This window comes from Schistocerca serialis, chromosome 1 (assembly GCF_023864345.2).
Source record: "Schistocerca serialis cubense isolate TAMUIC-IGC-003099 chromosome 1, iqSchSeri2.2, whole genome shotgun sequence".
Taxonomy (NCBI): domain Eukaryota; kingdom Metazoa; phylum Arthropoda; class Insecta; order Orthoptera; family Acrididae; genus Schistocerca; species Schistocerca serialis.
The window spans coordinates 553,261,572-553,282,677 of record NC_064638.1 but is presented as its reverse complement, the minus strand read 5'-3'; the positions used below and the strand labels follow the sequence as shown (position 1 = coordinate 553,282,677).

At 42.9% G+C, this 21,106-nt stretch overlaps 1 protein-coding gene across 1 annotated transcript in view; it reads right to left on the bottom strand.

Moving 5' to 3' along the window:
- LOC126475337 (uncharacterized) overlaps nt 1–21,106 on the bottom strand; it is an 802,694-nt gene that overhangs the window by 401,001 nt on the left and 380,587 nt on the right. Inside the window, exon 2 of the mRNA XM_050103141.1 lies at nt 8,599–8,680. The gene's annotated coding sequence lies outside the window, so the exon portion shown is untranslated. The remainder of the gene's footprint in view (nt 1–8,598; nt 8,681–21,106) is intronic.

Sequence of the window (21,106 nt, the reverse complement as noted above, 5' to 3'; positions counted from 1 at the left end):
CATCGAAGCATGAAAATGAGGATTTTAAAAACTTAAGGACTAACACTGAGTCAAAAATCTGTATAAAGGTGGAGCAAAGTGAGTCCAATTCCAAGTGGTTAGAGTTGTCGAGTTCTGCCAGCGATTAATGAGCATAAAAGAAAGCTACCGCCCAGTATCCTTGGTGTTCTTTTAGTGTAGAACCTTAGAACAAAATCTGGGCTCAAATGTAATGACCTCTTTCGAGCAGAATAATCCCCTCCATGCCAATCAGCACGGATTCCTAAAATATCGATCGTGGCTCCCAACTTGCGCATTTCTCAAATGGCATCCTGAAAGGCACTGATCAAGGCAGCCAGACAGACGCAACATTTGATGATTTATATTGAAACAGTATTACAGACACGCATATTCTCGAAAGTGCGACCGTATGAGTGGCATCGAGAGAGACTTATGACTAGATTGGGGATTTCCTGGCTAGGATGGAGGATGTAACAAGTTGTCTCGCATGGAGAGTCATCGAAAGATGTAAAAGCAACTTCAAGTGTGGCGTAGTGAAGTCTGCTGGGGCTTTCAGGAGGACGGTGGTCCAAATCCCCGCACGAAATCCTCATTTAGATTTTCCTTGATTTTCTTAAAAGGATGAAGGCAAATACTTCATGATTTTTTCGGAAAGGGCTCGGTTGATTTCCGTCCCCAGACCGAGCTTGTCCATCGTCTCTAATAAGATCGTTGTTGACGCGCGTTAAACCCTGATCGTCCTTTCTCTCATTACAATGGGGAAGGGACACAGAGATAATCATCATCGTTAATATCATATTTCGACAAATTCAAAGCACGAATTGTTGCTTTTGAATCTTGCTCCTATCTGAAAATTTTATATCACAGAACGATGTGGATGACGTATGCTACTTATTAATCACTAATCAGATTACATGGATCATTCTGAAGCTTTTTCTGAGGGAGATGTTTAGGATGTCAGGCGCGTCCTAGGCACAAACTAATGATCGATCCACTACAGCGTTTGCTGAGATTCAAATGATAAAACTGCGACTTCTATGAAATGATAAAACGACAGAATAAGATTGTATGTCAACTTTCATTCTAAGCAGGTGTATCACTCGCTTCTGCTGTTATTTCCAATCATAATATGGCATTCATCGTTCCCCTACGACCAGTCTTACCGCTGTGAAATGGAGGATACGAAAGTAATAACACCAGTGCAGTAACTGCGTAAGACGAAGTGGAACGTTCCTGATTCACTCTAAACTACGGTACAGATGCGCAGAGGTAAACAAAATTTCTGTAGTATTCAATAGCAATCAAAAATGAATGGTGCAGATTATATTTTCGTTGTTATTTTGAACCTTGCATGTATAAGAGTTCGGTGATCTACGGCCTTCGGTTAAAGCCACAAAACAATTCCCTGGTTCGGCAAAAGTGTTGTACATTCCTAACTTTTTTGTGCTACATAATGAGAATAATAAATCTGCTCCCATAGTCCCGATAGTCCATGTCTGTGAACAGTGTCATCAAAATGTTCTATGACCTCAGGCCTTCAATCAGCCCTGTGAGAAGATGAGTGTATGATCGTCTCGATGTACAAGATACACTACAATGTTTATTGGCTGGTCACGGGGATATACAGCGCCATAAAGTCTATAGAAAGGAGAAGCTGAAATCGGAAGAATAGGCACATTACGTCCTTTACAGACAATGAAAACAATAGGGAGTCAAGGCGGATGTATAGGAACGTGACGTATCTGCAGCGTAAAATCTTTTCTTCCCGAATAGTCCCGAGTTGCGGATGCCAGAGGTGAAGGAGAGACCGTTCGTTTAAAAGTATGAGAAACAAATTCACAAGCAATTGCTAAATTCTGAAAATAGGAGACCCTGCAGGAACAAGTGGTGGGAATAGGTATCAATTCTGTGTCACTTCCGGCTGTAGTTTTACATTTATACAACTGTAAATGTATGTAACATTTGGAGGAAACTTCACAGTAGGCACAGTGGCTCGGTTACAGTGTCCTCTAACATTGTTCTTGAAGTTCATGAGGCACTGCTACTACAGAACTTACGTACAAATTGGAAATGGCATCCCGGGTGCAGTTACAAAAGCTAGTGCATGTGCGATACAATGGTAAAATGCAAAACCCGTGTTCTTCAATAGCTTCTTGGTATAGAAAACTAACCTGAAGTATGAACATAAACAAAATACATACGCGGTGAGTCGTCTAATACTCAACATACCTTTTACTTCGTGAATGCTTCATGATATTGAAACGAGATGTTCAGTGAATAACAGTACATAGCTTACCGTCCGAGATTTTGCAGGAAGTACTTTTTTTTGTGTAACGATATATATTTTTAAGGACATTGCTTTTGACAACGTGTATACAGTGATACAAAGCTTATTAAAGTTGACTTTGAACCTTTTTGGCAAAAATGTCCGAGAAATGTTGTAAAATTAAAAGAAAAAACGACTAGAATCAGTTGGTGCGGTGTGAACAGGATGAAGGGGGTCTTTCATGCCAGAACCAGTCACTGATAACAAGAAGACCATCATACCTGTTAATCACAGATTTTGACGAGTTTTAAGTTGCGAGGAATGTGTCAGAACTCTACATTACATTGAAAACGTTGTAAGCACTCAGATATTGATAGTAACAATCTGAGGGCGAAACATGAGAGCGCGATTCTAAGCATCGTTTGAGACGAGGTTTTCAGTAGGATTAGTTGCGAGCTCTGAGACAGAAGACGTGTCATGCTGCCTTCACGTCGGTGATGGCAAATCTTATTACACTTAAGGTGTGATTTCATTTATATGGCCAGGAGAGATTTAGATGTCTTAACTACGCATGAAGATGATTGTTAGTCTGATGATGGTCTGGTTTGTGGGGCGCCCAACTGCGCTGTTATCAGCGCGTGTACGGATTTCCAACCTTAGCTCAGCCCAATCTCGCCACTTTCATGAATGATGATGAAATGACGAGAATAACACAAGCACCTAGTCATCTAGAGGCAGGAGAAAATCCCTGACCCCGCCGGGAATCGAACCCGGGACTCCGTGCTCGGGAAGCGAGAACGCGACCGCGAGACCACGAACTGCGGACTTGTTAGTCCGAGTTTGCAGTAGTCCCACGTGTTGCTTGTCAGCTAAAGAAGCCTCCTTATTCTCCAAAAAAATACGCTCTGGTTATTAAATGTTAATGTAACTTTGAAATTGAAATAATTTGTTTATCTGGCACGCAGCCACTACTTATAATTACAAAATTATTGTCAGGCATTTCGCCATTAGTCTATTAATACTTGTCAATATATTATTGGCCATGATGATTTCTGAAGTTTTTAAACATACATAATTTATGAAATCCCTTCTCACAAGTAATTTAGTAGTGAACAAGACCCAAACAAACTCCTTTTTATTAAAGTCTTCCTTAGAAACAATAAGCCTTAGCCGCTCCTGCTGCATGCCGCATGGAAAAAGGCGGTCAGCTAAAGAGGTGGTGCGAAACTTAGGGCCACTGACACCACGGCGCGTCACGTACTATCCAGTAAATTCCGTTGCACAAGTCAAATTCTGTATCACTTGTAAATTCTTATGCAAAAACGCAGACATCTTAGGTTTTCATTGCTATAGGTTCATGTGTTCCTGTAGATTTTCATATTCAAATGCCCGGTCAGATAACTTATCCAAACGTTAGTTTTAAGTTTTTCATGTAACGTTCAGTTGAGGGCTTAAATGACAGTGAAAATGACAGACAACACCCAGACAGTGTTATGCAGGTTAGATTCCATTACTGATAGCTCATGTTGCTTATCGAGTGCATTTTTACAGACGAACATAGGCTATATTTGTTGTAGGTACGTTACATGTGAGTTGTGGGTAAGTTACAAAGCGTGTTGATGAAGGACCTGTCCTAGGTACATGGTTAGTGGCTTTCCATGCGACGGACCCTAGTTTCTGAACAAATCGATGTTGAAGTTTTATGCGTACCTCTTAATACCCACAGCGTTAATCATATTTACAAACAAGTGCAAGTAGTGTAGCGGCTAGGGTCCACGACTGTCACGCTGACAGTATTGAACGCGCAGACAAAGTTGACACTCGGCTCGCTGGCTGATGGCAGCGGCTGTAAATGGGAAATGTCTTTGCAGTCGCTCCCATTAGCTACCACGCGGAGTGTCAACTTTGTTTTCGCATACAATACAGGTTCAAATCTAGCCCGTGCGCTCATTTATAATTTCCATTGTGCAGCGTGTCATTACATAGTATATGTCATGGAAAATAAATTAAAAACAATCTTTTTCGTTGTAGGAATGTCATTAATAAATCAATCATTACAGCAATTTTTTCAAGTGTATTTCGTTTGTTACGGAAAAGATTACAGAATCGCCTTCCTCGCTGTCTCTTACGTCGCTTGCTGTGCTAAAACAGAAATCCGGGCGGTGTTTGTCGCAAAAGTAACCTAAACACAAATTCGTTCAAAATGGTTCAAATGGCTCTGAGCACTATGGGACTCAACTGCTGAGGTCATTAGTCCCCTAGAACTTAGAACTAGTTAAACCTAACTAACCTAAGGACATCACAAACATCCATGCCCGAGGCAGGATTCGAACCTGCGACCGTAGCGGTCTTGCGGTTCCGGACTGCAGCGCCTTTAACCGCACGGCCACTTCGGCCGGCCACAAATTCGTAGTTACCATGCATATTTAATGAAAGTTACTCCCTTGCTGGTACACGGATTTTCCAAAAGCGATACCGGAAAACACAGTTCGTAAACTTAGATTAAAAATGATTCTTCTTTCTTCGGTCAACAGCAGGGGCGCTAAACTAATGGAGAATTAAAGACGTATTTTATGGAATCTTCCCTCGCAGCGATTTCTCTATTAGTTTTTAGCAACTTAGGAGCATTTTGAATTTTTTCGTGAAAGTTTTAAGCTGCCTGCAAAAATGAACATCACGGGTTTGGTGAAGGGAGGTATATTAGGGTGAGAGAAATTTTGCTATGCTGGTGTTTTATTTCCTTTTATCTACAAAGATTTGATCGTATGGTGCCTGATCAGTCTGCCCTCCCCACCAATCAAGTGAATGTTATCCAAGTATTTTGCATATTAACTACGAACCACGAACTGAATACAAATCTCAAGAAAGTTACCTGTATTACAGCGAAAATGACTATTTTTGAACGATTTTTCATGACATACTATTTAATGATATTCTGTTCGATGAAACTGGAAAAAGGTATGCGAGTAACATTTGAATTAGTGTCTTCATCATGATAGCCACTGCAGTATTTTCGCTTGGTTATAACTATGACTGACGTTATACATATAACAGGTACACACAAAATTTCAACATCGATTTTCTCGGAAACTAGGGGCGTCGTACGAAAACCGCTAGCCAGATACTCAGCACGGGTCCCTCTATAACGTAACTGAGACTCATCAAAATCCATGATCAGCAGGTCTGATGATCCCCCTGTAAGGCAAAACGCATTTCCTATTGGCCCTACTTCGTAGGCAGAACGTCAGTTACGATTTGCGTAAGGTAAACAAAGGGTTTAGGAAAGCTACTTCAAATGTGTGTACGTATAGGTATTCAAGTGAACAGCTTTTGTGGAAACCAACAAAGAGTCGAAAGATTTGATGCGACGACAGAGGCCTACTTGGTGGTCGTTACAGTGCGATAGTCGATTCTAGCCGCATTGCGTTTCACTTTCAGAACACTTCTCGGATGAAAGTCAAGTCTGTGGCGCAAGCCCGCGACCGAGTTGTCTTTCTTTGTCGCGACACTACAAAGGAGGGAGCGGTCCTTCAGCCCAGGCGCCTTTGACACAATGAAAAAAATCCGCGGTCCAAATTTAATAGCTGGGTGAACACGGGGCTGGGGCCGTCCTGGGGCTACCGAAACAAGGGAAAATTCCCATGCCTATCCGGCACCTCCAGGACCAGAGTGTAGCGCTTCACCCGCTAGACCACCGCGGATGCTACTTCTGAAAGTTTCAACGCCAGCATTAACGAGATTTATGTCATTGGACTCATCTTTTTTAAGAGCCTTCGTCCTCCGTTAAAAAAGTATTTAGTTCCATTAAAAAAAATACATACGTCAGTATGTAGATTGATACAACAGTTGAGAAGGTTAAACAAAGCGTAAGTGTGTGTGTCCTCTGCATTATGTCATTTGCCGATAACCTCGATGCGACTCCTTGAACCGTTCACGAAATGAAACAGGTTTACATTGACATATTCTGAATGTAAGGACATAATTTAATGACGAAAGTCAAGCTATCCGGAAAGAAAAAGTTCTTTGATGCAATTGCGACTGGAATTATGTCAGAGCATAGCGCAGACTACGCGCAAGTCATTGCTTTAAGAAATGAAATGATCGTATGGCATTGTTGGCCGGGAGGCCCCATTCAGGGAAGTTCGGCCGCCGTATTGCAAGTTCTTTTAGTTGACGCCACATCGGCGACTTGCGCGTCAATGATGATGAAAATGATGATGGACACACGACATCCAGTCCCCTGCCGGGAATCGAATCCGGCGATAACGCTACCGCTACGCTACGGAGGCGGACATTGCTTTAAGAGAAAGTAGTGCACACAACAGCAGCGTCCAGCACAGCTTAATTGTCAACCACATATGTATACAATTTAGTGAAAATACACTGGCGAGAGTGAAGAAACTATACAAAATTCCCAAATTTGTGTTTCCCTTTCATTTTCTGTCACTTCGCTTGATGCACTAAAGAAAATAAATGTTTTGAAGCCGAGTCTTAAAAATTCAAAGATACTTTGTCTTCAATATGTGCTGTACAAAAGGCAGTATGAAGTTCTCACTAGAAGTTATGAAAGCAATGTTTCGTTTCTCAGTTTTTCGCGACTGCAACCTTCAATAAAAGTTTCTACACACCTAAGTCCCATCACATGTGAATCAAAAATCAACAACCAGGTATCTCCATCAGAGCTATATCTATGATGATCGAAAGTTTGTGGTTTTACGTATAATTTATAGAGGTTAAGGTAAGAAGAACATCTTTGTTACATGTAACAGCGCCATTACCCGTTACTTCGACAGTAATTACCTATCTGGTGACAAACACTGCAACATTTGTCGCAAATTGTATTACTGTAGGCTGCTATGTAAAACTGAGCGGGTGATGAAGACAAAACCAACGATTCCTGAGATAGAGGAAGGAACGGAGAAATAAAGCCCTAAATTGGCCCGCCGGTCGGAGTGGTCGAGCGGTTCTAGGCGTTACAGTCTGGAGCTGCGCGACCGCTACGGTCGCAGGTTCGAATCCTGCCTCTGGCATGGATGTGTGTGTTGTCCTTAGGTTAGTTAGGTTTAAGTAGTTCTAAGTTCTAGGGGACTGATGACCTCAGCAGTTAAGTCCCATAGTTCTCAGAGCCTAAACTGGCCCATTCTTCGGAGAGATCAATAGAGTGCTACGGAAACATTGCATCTAATGTATTTCACTACCGTGAAAACAGATGAAAAGTCTATTTTGCAATGTTAAAAACGATCGAGATTTCCGAAAGCCTGATGTGTACTGCCTTCCATGCGTTATTCATGGTAAGTCTTACGCGGAGCATATTGTTAGCAGATGTGCAAGGAGTATCACGGACACATGAAGCTAAAACAACCAAGCGAATCAGCTGTCGGCGAACGCTGCCTCCAGTAAAATCACGAACTGAAATAGGCGAGACCAGTATCGCAGTGTTAACAACCATCTGGGACAGTATAATTAATGAGTTTATAGAAATGAAGACGTCGGAAAATCTAATTAATTACAACGGAGGTTTTAACTGGAGCAAGGCGTAGGATCCGACACAATTTATTGACAACTCGCCTGCTGCGTCATCAATCAGAGCTGGAAAATGGTAAAAAACTGGCTCTGAAAAAAAGAAAAAAGAGAAAAGAGCATCGAAGGGCGTAGAGGGCGCCGGGAGTCGAACTCTGCTGTAATAGAAGCGCAGCACCAACAGTACTTCACAGTCCACTATGGTGGTAGCGGCATAGCTCACAGCCTTTGACGGTGACTGGACGTTGTGTAGAGGAGTGGAAACAACTGTGATGAAGGCCCGAAAACACTATAATTATGTAAAATTTCTTTTCGGGATTCACAATTACGGATGTGATACCCATTTTCAAAACATGGCAGACTACCGACGTAATACGTACAAAACTGCTAACACTTAAACCCAGCTACATCCTCCACCCAAAGGTCGATGTTTATATGCCGTGAAAAATTATAAAAAAAATGCACCACGTCGATGGCCCTCTATGTGGCGGTAGGATGCTATCTCGATCTGTGTATTCTCCGGTTCCACGGCTAGCCTCTATCGCTTACTGAATGCTACTTAACCAGCCAGAAGATGCTTAACCGAGATCGCAGACCGTGGAATATTGTACTGGTCACGTTATTCTACTCTGCAAGTGTAATCACAAACACATGTACGTAACAGTTTATTGTTGGTGAACTGCATGCAGTAAACTACTTTTGTATGACAGTACTTCTCATTCTCTTCTACCTCGTATCTTGGAAATTAACATCGAACAGTCTTTTAGTAACCGTACATGATTTACACGTGAGATAAGAATTACTGTACTTACGTTCGCCGACAGTGTAGAGCTGGTCAGTGACTCCTTACTGACGTAAAGCCATCGTATATCGGTTGAACGTCGAAAACGGGTCCTGTTAACAAAAGGAAACAAATATGTTCAACGTGGAGCCTTATTACACATTTGGGATATTTCAAGTACATCAATTAATACCAGAGGCTCTGAATAGCGCGGATCGGCTCCACGCAACAACAGCTCTTTTGTTGTATGCTGTAGAGAGGCGAAAAATTGTTTTCCTTCGAAGCTCGAGACAATTTCACGCGAAGTTTGGCACGCTGTTGCTGTAATCGAGTTTGCCACCCAAGCATGAAATTATTAATGTTCATCGACCTGGTCCAGGACCCACGCGCCAGTGGGGAACTAATTACGTGCCAAAATCTGATCGCAGCGCTAAAACTAACTTCGCCCTCAACCTAAGACCGTCCACAAGTGTCGCACATGCGGGGTTCTTGAGAGCAGATGTTAGAGAGAAGTTGGCGATTCACCGTGTAATTAAAATTAGATGTTGTATGCCCCAAATAAAATTCCGGATGTAGAGGTATAACAAGAACGGGTGAGGTATGAGGTCCTTCGTAGTCAACAGAATATGGGATTAGATAACCTGAAGTGATAATATATACTGCGGTGGGCAGTTGTGGTGGAAGTGCGTTGATATAAGGCACAGCAGCCTTCCAGGTAAGAGGAAGTGGTAGATTATTGGCTAAAACAAAAGAAGTGACTGAAGTATAAAATCGTGAAACAAAAAATCACGATCACTTAAATCATATCAATAGAATTTCCTCATTTCTACAATTGAAGCCAAACAGAAGAAGCAGCTTCAGCACCACTAATACACATGTTGTTTCCCTTGCTGACTTAGGCATTTGGTCTCATTAACACGGCAAAAACCGGCAGGGAAGAAGTTCATTGGAAAAACGGGGAATTTCCAGAAAGTATGATACCCGTAAGACTAAATAGCTGTTGAAAATTTAACTATTCCAGGTAAGAAAAGGGGAGCAGGGGGCTAAGAGTTACTGAGCAGCTGCACAGATGTATTTCAACAACAGCAATAGTCACTTCATAAAGCAATCGGAACTGCAGACACTAATTACAAAGCACTCAATCTGGCAAAAATTTCCAGAACACAATGTCTATACTAGTAGCAATAGACCCAAGAATTAAAGGTTTGATTTAAAAAAAGCTGCATAGGAAACGTGCGATAACCTCAGCCGGATCGTTTCGATGTGCAGGAATGGGATAACTGGTTGATGCACGCAGAAACTGAGGCATTTGTCACAGCGATACAATATCGGGTCACTGAATAGAGAGCTACCTGAAGTATATCCTGAATGAGCAAGAGGTGTATGATATCTGTAGAAAATATGGGGATCAAAAGGAGACGATATCACACATTACATCTGGATGTAAAATTTATGCAATCGCTGAATAAGAATCGACAAAACAATCCGATTCAACCGATCTGCCATCACAACAATTAAAGACGCTCAGACAACTCTGCGCCCAACGCTCATAACTTTCTAATCGTCTGCAACGGGAAGATGCCAAATATAGGGATTTGGAAGATGAGATTCATACAGTGTTGATACCTAAATCTGCGTACATAGTCATTGTGGCAATATCAGACATCGACGTTATCCGAAAGCGGACTGTGGAGAGCTTACGGGACCAAAAACTGCTTTCTTCACTCTCTTAGCGAATGCAAAAGACAATTCTGTTGAACGTCTGCAGAATAGTTTGTTGGAGAATAGTCTTAACATATTGGTAACTTACTGTTTAAACCGTTATCGTTATATCAGTACCATTTAAATGTGAACCAATATTTAACAACAACAATAATAATGAGGAAAAATATTCTATAAATTAGATCAGGTACTTAGTTCATACCATACATTCATAGCGACGAGGATCTCGTGAATGCGGAATGTGGCAGACAAACGAAATGCAGGTTAGACCTAACGTAACAAACTGATAAACTGAAATGCAATGTTGATTCTACAGGTCATAATCGAAGTGCATCTCAGCGATGTCGAACAAGTCAAAAAGTAGAATTAGTTATATTTTGTAATTAATACAGCTGTGGAAAACATCTCAGTATATACCTATGAAAGAGAATAAGGTAATTTCAATGCCATTACAGCAAAGCTTGATGAAAAAAAAAGTTTACAATATGAAAATCGCCTAGGTGAGGTACGCATTTCCTCCGCTTGTCATTTCTTCCAGGAGTGCTAATCTCGTAAGGTATGCAGGAGAAATCAGTGAAGTTTGGAAGGTAGGAGAAGAGAGAGCTGCGGAAGTAACACTGTGGATGCGGGTCTCGAGCGATGCTTGGTCGGTCACTCGGTAGTGAACTGGCTCGCGATACGCATAGGTGCCACGTTCGAATTTCGGTGCAACACAGTTTTAATCTGCCAGGAAATTTTAAACTTGTGCTGTTCTTAATATATGCCTATGTAGAGTGTTATATAGACTTACCTCCTGTACTGTAACATCCGTACAGTGTGGCGTGGAAGGGGCAGAAGAATGAGCGTCACCACGATAGTAACTAAAAGGAAAGTTACTTTCTTGAAGCATAGAAAAAAGATTCTAACAATGTTAGAAGTGAATTGCTGCTATACAGCGACTAAATTTTCACCGCCTCAGATTGAGATATTGGGGCGTCTAATACGGATCTAGGGTAACAGATTTTTTCTTTTTTCGATAGTGATTGTGGTGTCACCGCCAGACACCACACTTGCTAGGTTGTAGCCTTTAAATCGGCCGCGGTCCGTTAGTATACGTCGGACCCGCGTGTCGCCACTGTCAGTGATTGCAGACCGAGCGCTACCACACGGCTGGTCTAGAGAGACTTCCTAGCACTCGCCCCAGTTGTACAGCCGACGTTAATACCAATGGTTCACTGACAAATACGCTCTCATTTGCCGAGACGATAGTTAGCATAGCCTTCAGCTACGTCATTTGCTACGACCTAGCAAGGCGCCATTATCAATAGATATTTAACTTGTGATGCCTGTACCGTCAGACCGATGTCCACCAATTATGGATTAAAGTTAAGTATTACATCAACTACGTACTTTATTTGCTACTATTAATTCCCTTAACTGTTCCAGACCTCGCGCCAGCCTGCGTGAGCTTAAGCGCGTGCCTTTCGGCTTCCTCTCATAGTGACTTGGCTGTCTTGCCAAGTCACAACAGTGATGCGTGGCTGGATGATCGACTGGCCACCGATATAAACATTAGGAATAAAAATTTTGCGCAAACTTTCGCTAAATCAACAGAATGCGCCCACTAGCAGGTACTGTCCTAGCATGATACGCAGAGAAACCTGCAGTAATTCAAGGAGTGTTTTAGATTCAGTTAAAATCAGCCGCTTCTTGTGAGGCAGTGAGGAAGCATTTTCAGATACATTTGTGGTCTCAGTTTTGCAAAGACCGACCTATTTCTCATCAGCTACTTCAAATAAGACTCTTACGTAAGATTTGTTGGCGCCGTGAGCTACTTATGCTCGAGTTAGATTCCCAGAGTCCACTACGTCCTTGACACGCATCAATTTTTGCCATGCGCCCGCCGTTTCTGGCAGTGAGAAAAATATCAAAGTGAGTGATAGATCCAAAGTATTGTTAAACAGTGACGCGACACCAAAACATCTGAAAGGCATGCCAATTCAAGTCGAGTCCACAGATACGACCATCATCACTGGGAGCATGCCTACCTGACGAAGAAACTAACGCCAGATGTCAAAGTACAATGTATACAGTGTCCGCCCGCTTAGCAGAGGCCGCCACGGTAGCTCACCGTGTTCGGTCAGAGGGTTAGCTACCCTCTGTAATAAAAAAACACTGAGTGAATGGATCAACAAAGAACATAACGGCTGTAATGAGACGTCCGACCCGAACAAATGCAATGAACAAAATGAGATTACAAAAAAAAGAAACAATGGTAACGTGCTTGCCTCCTAAGCCGCGGGCCCGGGTTCGATCCCCGGCCGGGTTGGAGATTTTCTTCGCTCGTGGACTGAGTGTTGTGTTGTCCTCATCATTTCATCCTCATCACCGGCACGCGAGTCGGCCTTGTGGCGTCGACTGTAGTAAGACTCGCACCCGCCCGTCGAACTTCCCCGGTTGGGGCCTTCCGGCCAGCATTGCCATGCGATCATTTCATTATGTATAAAGTCATAGACGCCAACCTGGCTGTGTGTGTGTGGCAACATACCCGCCCGCGAATCTCGTCGGTAAAACCTCAGAAATTTTAGCATTCAGAAGCTAAGGATAAAGTTATGTATTTTCTAGGGAATCAGGTGTTAGCGCGATAAAATTGAAGCGGCCCGCCGGAGACGGTATCGCCAACCGTGTTCCGTTTGGTTTCTTAAAACCGAACATGAGAGCGATACAAAAACTGGACGTGGGACGGTAGTAGGGATCGAACCCGAGCCAACGGCTGAGCAGTCTCGCGCGCTATCATCTACGCTATGAGAACAACTGACAGTAATAGTATCTGGCCGGCTGCTTGAATTTACGCGCGCAAAGGCCTGATTGGTTGAGTTCAATGCTCATTAACTCGGAAACGGGGCAACATAGATTTTTTTTTCCAGCAATTACCTGTCAGCATAACCTTTCCACACTGTTTCTGGGCACCCTGTATTGTGTACATCTGTATCAAGTGACGTGTATCGAACTTCTATATTTCCTTTTTGAGTCATCGGTCGTCTGGCTGGTTTGATGCAGCCTGTCATGAATCCCTCTCCTGCGTCAACCTTTTCATCTCTCAGTAGCAATTACAACCTACGTCCTCAAATACCTGCTGGACGTATTCCAGTCTATCTTCCTCTACCGTTTTTACCCTCTCGAGCTCCCTCTAGTACGATGGAAATTACCCCTGATCTCTCATCACATGTCCTGTTATCTTGTCCCTTCTTCTGCTCAGAGTTTTCCATATATTGCTTTTCTCGACGATTCTGTGGAGAAACTCCTCATTCTTTACCTTATCGGTCCACCTAATTTTCGACATTCCTCTGCAGCACCACATCTTTACTCCCTTCTGCTGGCCGCGGTGGCCGAGTGGTTCTAGGCGTAACAGTCTGGAACCGCGCGACTGCTACGGTCTCAGGTCCGAATCCTGCCTCGGGCAAGGCTGTGTGTGATGTCCTTAGGTTAGTTAGGTTTAAGTGGTTCTAAGTTCTAGGGGACTGATGACCTCAGAAGTTGAGTCCCATAGTGCTCAGAGCCATTTGAACCATTTTTTTACTCCCTTCTGTTCCGGTTGCCCCGCAGTCCATGTTTCTCCAGCAGATAATGCTGTGCTCCAGACGTACAGACTCAGAAATTAATTCCTCGAATTAAGGCCCACGTTTGACACTAGTGTATTTCTGTTGGCGATCTTAACGATATCAAATTGATGGGGATCTCTGTGGTATACAGCTTCACGTGCTGCAGCTGTCAGACGCTAAACGAACACCTTACGTTATATTAGACGCTATCAGAGTACATCAGGACCATCATGAAGTGATTTAAGTAAACCAAGGGAAAGGTACTGATATCTGGGTGTTGCTGTTGACGAATACGCTTGCAATGACTAACCACATCACTAAGCAACCTGGTTCAGTGAGGTGTGCACTGCTCTACCGTAGACAGCAAAGAACAAAGTGGGGTTAAACTATGGACAAACTCGGAATAAATGATTATCAGAAAATGGCAATGAGCTCCAGCAGGGTTCAACAGACAGAAGAATACAGTGGAAAAATGGAATAAAGAGCAGACGAGTTTTAAAAACTCTTGTTCACAAGACAGTGAAGAACGGAAATATTCATCGTATCTCCGATTCGCTTGAAGCCAGCATCATAAATATTAACAGTGACTCGGTTTATGCATGGAAAATCTATTTCTTGGATTACTTCGCCAGCTGCCACTTTTCAGTAACATTGAGCAGAAAAGAAAGTTCATTGTTCGTCGTCGTCGTGTGGTATCGCAAAGAACAATCACCACTCGACGAGAAACCGGAAAATCTAATAGTTTTATCAGAGCGTGCGCCAACTGCTGTGGCTCCAGCACGTCTTTTGCATAGCGCATGGAAGAGACGCTGAAATCTGACTGCCAGCAGTTTTGCCCCGATTTATTTGCAAATGAGATCTCCGACTCTAATCTGCCGTGCAGTCACCAGTCCATCGAAACGTGGATGCAAATGTCATCAGGAGCAGCCGAAGCGTGCACTGAGATGAACAAGGCACAAATATTGCGTCATTTATTCGAGTGCAGTTACGAGGCACCTTGATGAGTTTTTCGTAATTCCGTGCTGTCACATTTTTATATAATTTGAACTCAAGATAAAAGAAATCACAAAGATGCTGATTTACAGGTAACGTCTGTTATTTATTCTGTCATAAAAGAGGATAATTACAGTTTTCAGAAGATTATTTTGTCTAAAATGCCCCAACATTATAGAGAGATTAAAGGGATGCCCTTACAGAATATTGGCATACACATCGGCGATTTTAGCACTTTACGACTTCAGCAACAGTTTCATTTTTTTTTTTACTGCCTTGAAGTTCATGAAATGGGAAAAATGTTTTCCCAGCATCACACAGTTGAATGTGCTTTGGACTCACATTTAAATGAGTATCGCATTTGGAATGATCTTCTCATGTCTAGTACCCCACCTACACGGAAGGGGCAAAAAAGTGTTCCTTCACGAGTTGATATACTGTTAACGCAGTTTTTCTCTCTCTCTCTCTTTCCAATAATTAACGGCACGGCGATATAATTGAAACACACACAAACAAGAGAAACTATGGAAAACAATTCGGATGACCTGGTCCCTATAAAGAACCAAAAGTTAAGTACTATCCCACGTTTCTCGGCATCCCTGAATGTTGAAGTAGTTGAGGATGCAGTAGGTATCTGCGTCGGCTTTGCCACAGGAATATTCCACTGCTCACTGGGAAATGCTTGAAAATAAATGATCGGATACAGTTGCTAACTGCTCCTTTCGGTCAGACTCAAAGTGACGACTGGCACAACACTAAAATTAAGCCTTGCGTCAGATGTACGTGGCAATTAGCGAGTAGTCAAACGGTTAAACGAGCAATAAATTGCTGGAGAGAGAACACGTGCAAGCAGAGGCCAGCATTCTCGGAATCACGTGCAACAGCGGAAACGTCTGAAACGGAGCGACACAGCCTCAGTCTCTGGATCTCTCATGCTAACCTCGGGTCGCAGTGGCAATTCATCACCATCAGTAACAGTGCCAACACAATCACAGTGGACGTAACACGTAGCATCTAGGGTACTATCACATTATTTAATTCAGGGGTTATATAGACTAATGGTGACACGTACACACTTGCTACTGCGTGCGACGGCGACTAACATTAGGGCATACACTCACCAGTGTCCATATACGGTAACGTAACTATCTATAGCATCCTGTGAAATGTAATATAAACTGATGATTTCAACGATACCGGTGGTTTGAAGGTGTCGAAAAACAGTCGGTTTTATCCTGGGGAAGACAAATACTGGAAGTCTTAATCATTGGTGTGAACCCTTGTAACACGTCTATACCCCGCAAATTACCGTCAAGTGTGTGGTAGGGGATACCATTTATTGAACCATATAGGAAGATCTTTTCCGGAACCATTGATGGCTGGAGAGTGCCCAGAATGACTGCAGCAATCTATTATTAAATTAATTTCAACTTCGCTGGCTCTATTAGAGGATAGGTAGGGGCGGGAATGGAGAAAATTTGTAGATGCTGTCCGAAAGAACAATTTTTTTGAATCCTCTGATCATGTTTCTCACGGGATATTTGCTGCATTTATGTAAGACTCTGAATTTCACATTTTACAGCATTTCTGTTACACACTTCAAAAAAGCAAAAAATTCTCACTAGTCACTCGGGACGTCTTCAGTGTTGTATCTGGAATATTCAGTGCTTTTGTTGTTCGAATCATATACTCGAAACGACCGCTCGTGGAAACACCTGATCGACCTAGACTTGTCTTCATTTAAGCGTTTTTTTTTTTTTTACTATTAACAGAGTACTGAGAAGAAATCGCTGCAAAAGTGCTTGCCCCGAACAGAGAAGTTACCGCACGGAAACGCAATATTTATGTTATTGACGGTCGTGCAGTACTCAGTAATTTATATACTGCTCAGCACAAACACAGAACTGGTCATTACAACAGCAGAAAAAACTTCATATGAAATTGTTTGAGCAACAGAACGAAGAGAACCTAGTAAAGAATAATTTGAATTAGAAGACCAACCAGCAATTATAACAGTATAAACATTAGCAATATTTGTAGTTTATAACCGCAGCGAAACCATAACATTTATGTTGAATAATAGACTTGGATCTGAAAAGGCAAATTTAAGCATAACAAACGTAATCCATGACGATCCCGCACAAGTATGCGAATGACGCGTACTGAATCAAAATCTATTTCGTACTTAAGGTCTCTCAACACAAAGCCCAAATCAGTGTTGGCTCGAGCAGCTTTTGTAATGTCCATTGCATCTCGAACATAAATGTCTTCGTTTTATTGAGGAAGACAGACTTCGGGATACAATCCAATATAGTTTCGTGTTTAGTCTCGCAGTAAAATAGATGTAATCACGGAGAAACAATGTCACGGAGGTCTTAAATTATAACTAAAAAATTGATGGCATAAACAATAATTGTCGACGAACTTGAATTTTCCACAACGGAACGAACACTTACATTCACATTAGCTGTTGTAGACAAACAGCGAATTGTCGCTTGTTTACAAACAGTGGATATGATGAAAAGCAACGGGAGTATTAACCCTTACCGTTGTTTTATGCGTTCACTGAATGCAGGAAAGAGAAACAGTTAAAGTGCAGCTGGGCACGAGCCTTGCAGGTGATGCTGGTGGGCGCCTTCAGCAGCCAGACAGCATTTCACTCTCGGAGAAGACGCGGCGTCGCGGAAGCGCTGGGACTGGGCCGAGTAAACACAACACAGCAACCACGCCTGCGGAGGCCGAGACGCGACTGAACTCGGATCGCGCGCCAGCTGGTGACCCCTAGCGGAGTCGCGTGACGTCACGGGTGGTGGGGGAGCCTTGCACCCTGGAGGGGGCAGCGTGTCAGGCCGGAGGCCCGGCGCTTCCGACGGGCCCAGCTCAGCTCAGCCGTGCGAGCAGGGGCGGGCCGACGCGGTTTGCGTCCTCACGTGTCCCTCCCGCCTGCGGCTCAGTCGCGCTTCGCCCGTTCTCAAAGCGGAGCGGATACAGTCGCACTCGCAGAGGGACAACCACTCAGTGACTCACCGATTTTGCCCGTACTTCGCACGATTGTCCCACACATACTTAGATGTAGAATCGCTAAGCTGTTCGAAGCGTTGTACCCAGTCACTCATTGGACAGTCTGGTGTGGCAATGGAAGACTGTAAAAGCAAAGACAAAAGTTTTAAATTTCACATTTACGAAATCATTCAGGGGGGCAGGATCGTGCAAACATACCGTCGTTTGACATTCGCGCAGACTCCCGTACGGAGGCATCCCTGGTGTAGAGTACCAATGGAAGGAGTTGTAAAAAAAATGAGTCGCCAGGCGTGGATGGAATCTCAAGTCAGTTTCACAAGGAGTAGTCTACGACACTGGTCCTTTACTTAGATTGCATTTATCGTTAATCTGTGCCACAGCGCGAAGTCCCGAACGACTGGAGAAACGAGTAGGTGATTCCTGTATATAACAAAGATAAATGAATGGACCCGTAAAACTACAAATACCCTTAACACAGTTTGCTGCAGAATTCTAGGACATATACTCAGTTCGAATATAGCAAATATCCGTGAGACGGGAAAGCTTTTGTTCACGAACCAGCACTGACAAGGGGAGGCCGCCAATTGTGAAATTCAGATTCGATTCATACTGCGCCTAATAAAAGCTCATGGCCAGAGGTATAATGTGGCAAAGCACCAAGATGCACTTCTCAGCCGTTGTCGAGAAAATCGACAGTTAAAAGAAACCGTTGCGGTGAAATACTCTCTACGATTAATAACTTTCTACAGCGTCGTGGCGCAGAGGTAAGCGCTCAGGTTCGTAATTCGAAGGTAGCCGGTTCGAATCTCGCGCCATGCAATTTTTTTTATTATTAGTTTTTTGTAATTCAAATATATATATATATATATATAAACTATTAATGAATTGCTTATGGATGTTGGTGAAGGCGGATCGCTCTCCAATTGTACCGCCTCCATTTTTCCGTTTGTTTAACTTGGTGTACCAAAGCTCTCCCGTCCGCACTGATTTTCGACGATGTTGAAGTTACGCTAGGGACCGCATCTACCTTCTTTCGAAGTTAGCTGGCAACTACGCTGTTATGCGGCGGCTCGTTTGGCCCATTCAACATCTGTCCTTCAAGTGTAACGAGCGAGTAACGGAGTTTATAGTTCATACCTGCCACAGCAAGTTTGTGTTCGTGGGGTCTCTCTTCTAATTCGAACGTTTGACTTACGCTATACGTATTCGTTTCGGAATATCGTTTCTACGTCTTCCGTTAACTATACGTGGTTAACATTATGAAGATAATTAATAACATTTGTGAAATACAACTCTGCTTGCGGAAAACATAATGATGTTCGAAGTCGCCAGTTTTTCCACTACAAACGACTTTCAACAACTTATTATATGCATAATTGTTGCAACTGATTGCCGGGAATTATATATATATATATATATATATATATATATATATATATATATATATATATATATATATATATATATATATATATTTGAATTACAAAAAACAAATACTAAAAAAAAGTAGCATGGCACGAGAATCGATCCGGCGACCTTCGGATTACGAATCCGACCGCTTACCGCTGCACCACGACGGTGTACAAAATTAGTAATCGTAGAGAGTATTTCACCGCAACGGTTTCTTTTAACTGTCGATTTTCTCGACAACGGCTGAGAAGTGCATCTTGGTGCTTTGCCACATTATACCTTTGGCCATGAGCTTTTATTATGCGCAGTATGAATCGAATCTGAATTTCACAATTGGCGGCCTCCCCTTGTGAGTATGGAAGGCACCGCTCGCGCGAGAAGGCACCGCTCGCGCGAGAAGGCACCGCTCGCGCGAAACTCAGCTTGCTCTTTTCTCACACAATAACCTGCCAACCATGGATGAAGTGCATCAGGCAGATTCCGTACACCTCTATTTCCGGAAAGCATTGGCTTGGTGTCCCACTGCAAATTTAAGGAATGTAGGAGCATATGGAATTGGTTCCCAGATATGTTAGCGGATCGAAGACTTCTTAAGTAGGGCTGACAGAACCTAGTAGTTTTATTCGAAGGCGAATGTTCATCAGAGACATGGGTATCGTCATGAGTGCGCCAGGTCAGTGTTATAGGTCTGCATTTATTCCCTATATACGTAAATGATCTAGAGGACAGGTTGAGCACCAGCCTGCGACTATTTGCTGATAACGCTGTAGTGTACGGGAAGGTGTCGTCGTCGAGTGAGTTTAGGAGGATATAGGATCATTTGGGCAGAATTTCTAGTTGGAGTGATGAATCACAGCTTGCTATGAATCTAAAAAAAACTTAGTCTAAGTTAATGCAGAGGAGTAGGAAAAAAAGTTCGAATGCAGGACTGTTAGTGCGCTGCTTGATACAATCGCGCCTATTAGATAGCTAGGCGTAACGATGCAAATCGATTTGAATTGGAAGGAGCACTTAATGACGGTAGGAGGGAAGGCGAATGGTCGACTTCGGTTTAGGGGAGAATTTTAGGAAAGTGTGATTCATCTGTATAGGAGACCGCATATAGAAAACTAGTGTGATTCTCTCTTGACTGTCGCTCGAGTGTTTATGATCTCTACAAGTCGGATTAAAGAAAAACATTGAAGCAATGCAGAGAGGGGGGGGGGGGGGGGGGGAGGGCTCCTAGATGTGTTACCGGTACGTTAGATCAACACGCGAATATTATGGATATGCTGTGTGAACTCAAATCGGAATCTCTGGAGGGCAAAATGACGTTCTTTTCGAGAAACGTTACTCAGAAAATTTAGAGAAGCGCGTTATGAAGTTCATTACACGACGATTCTACTGCCGTTCCTAGTCAGACCAGTAACATCATCACCTGCAGAACAATAAGCTGCGAAATTCATCTTGTGAATTTCCTCTTTTTCTATGAAGACGAAGGAAATAGTGTGTGATGTATTTCACATCTTATATGTATAAAGTTTAATCTAGACTAAAATACAGATTAGTCAGAAACAGTGTGGAAAGCTTGTAAGGGTGCTGCAGGGAAGCTTGTGCTGCGAAATATTTGCTAAGAAAAAAAAATACGATACGTTGCGCCGTTTCCTAGTTGCGTAGCATTGAAGTTAGCCAATGAGGTACTTGGGGGCGCAAATCCAAGCAGCCTGCCAGATACAATTATTATCAGTTGTTCTCACAGCGTACTGATAGAGCACGAGATTGCTCTGCCTTTGGTTCGCGTTCGATGCTTACTATCGTCGCACGCCCAATTTT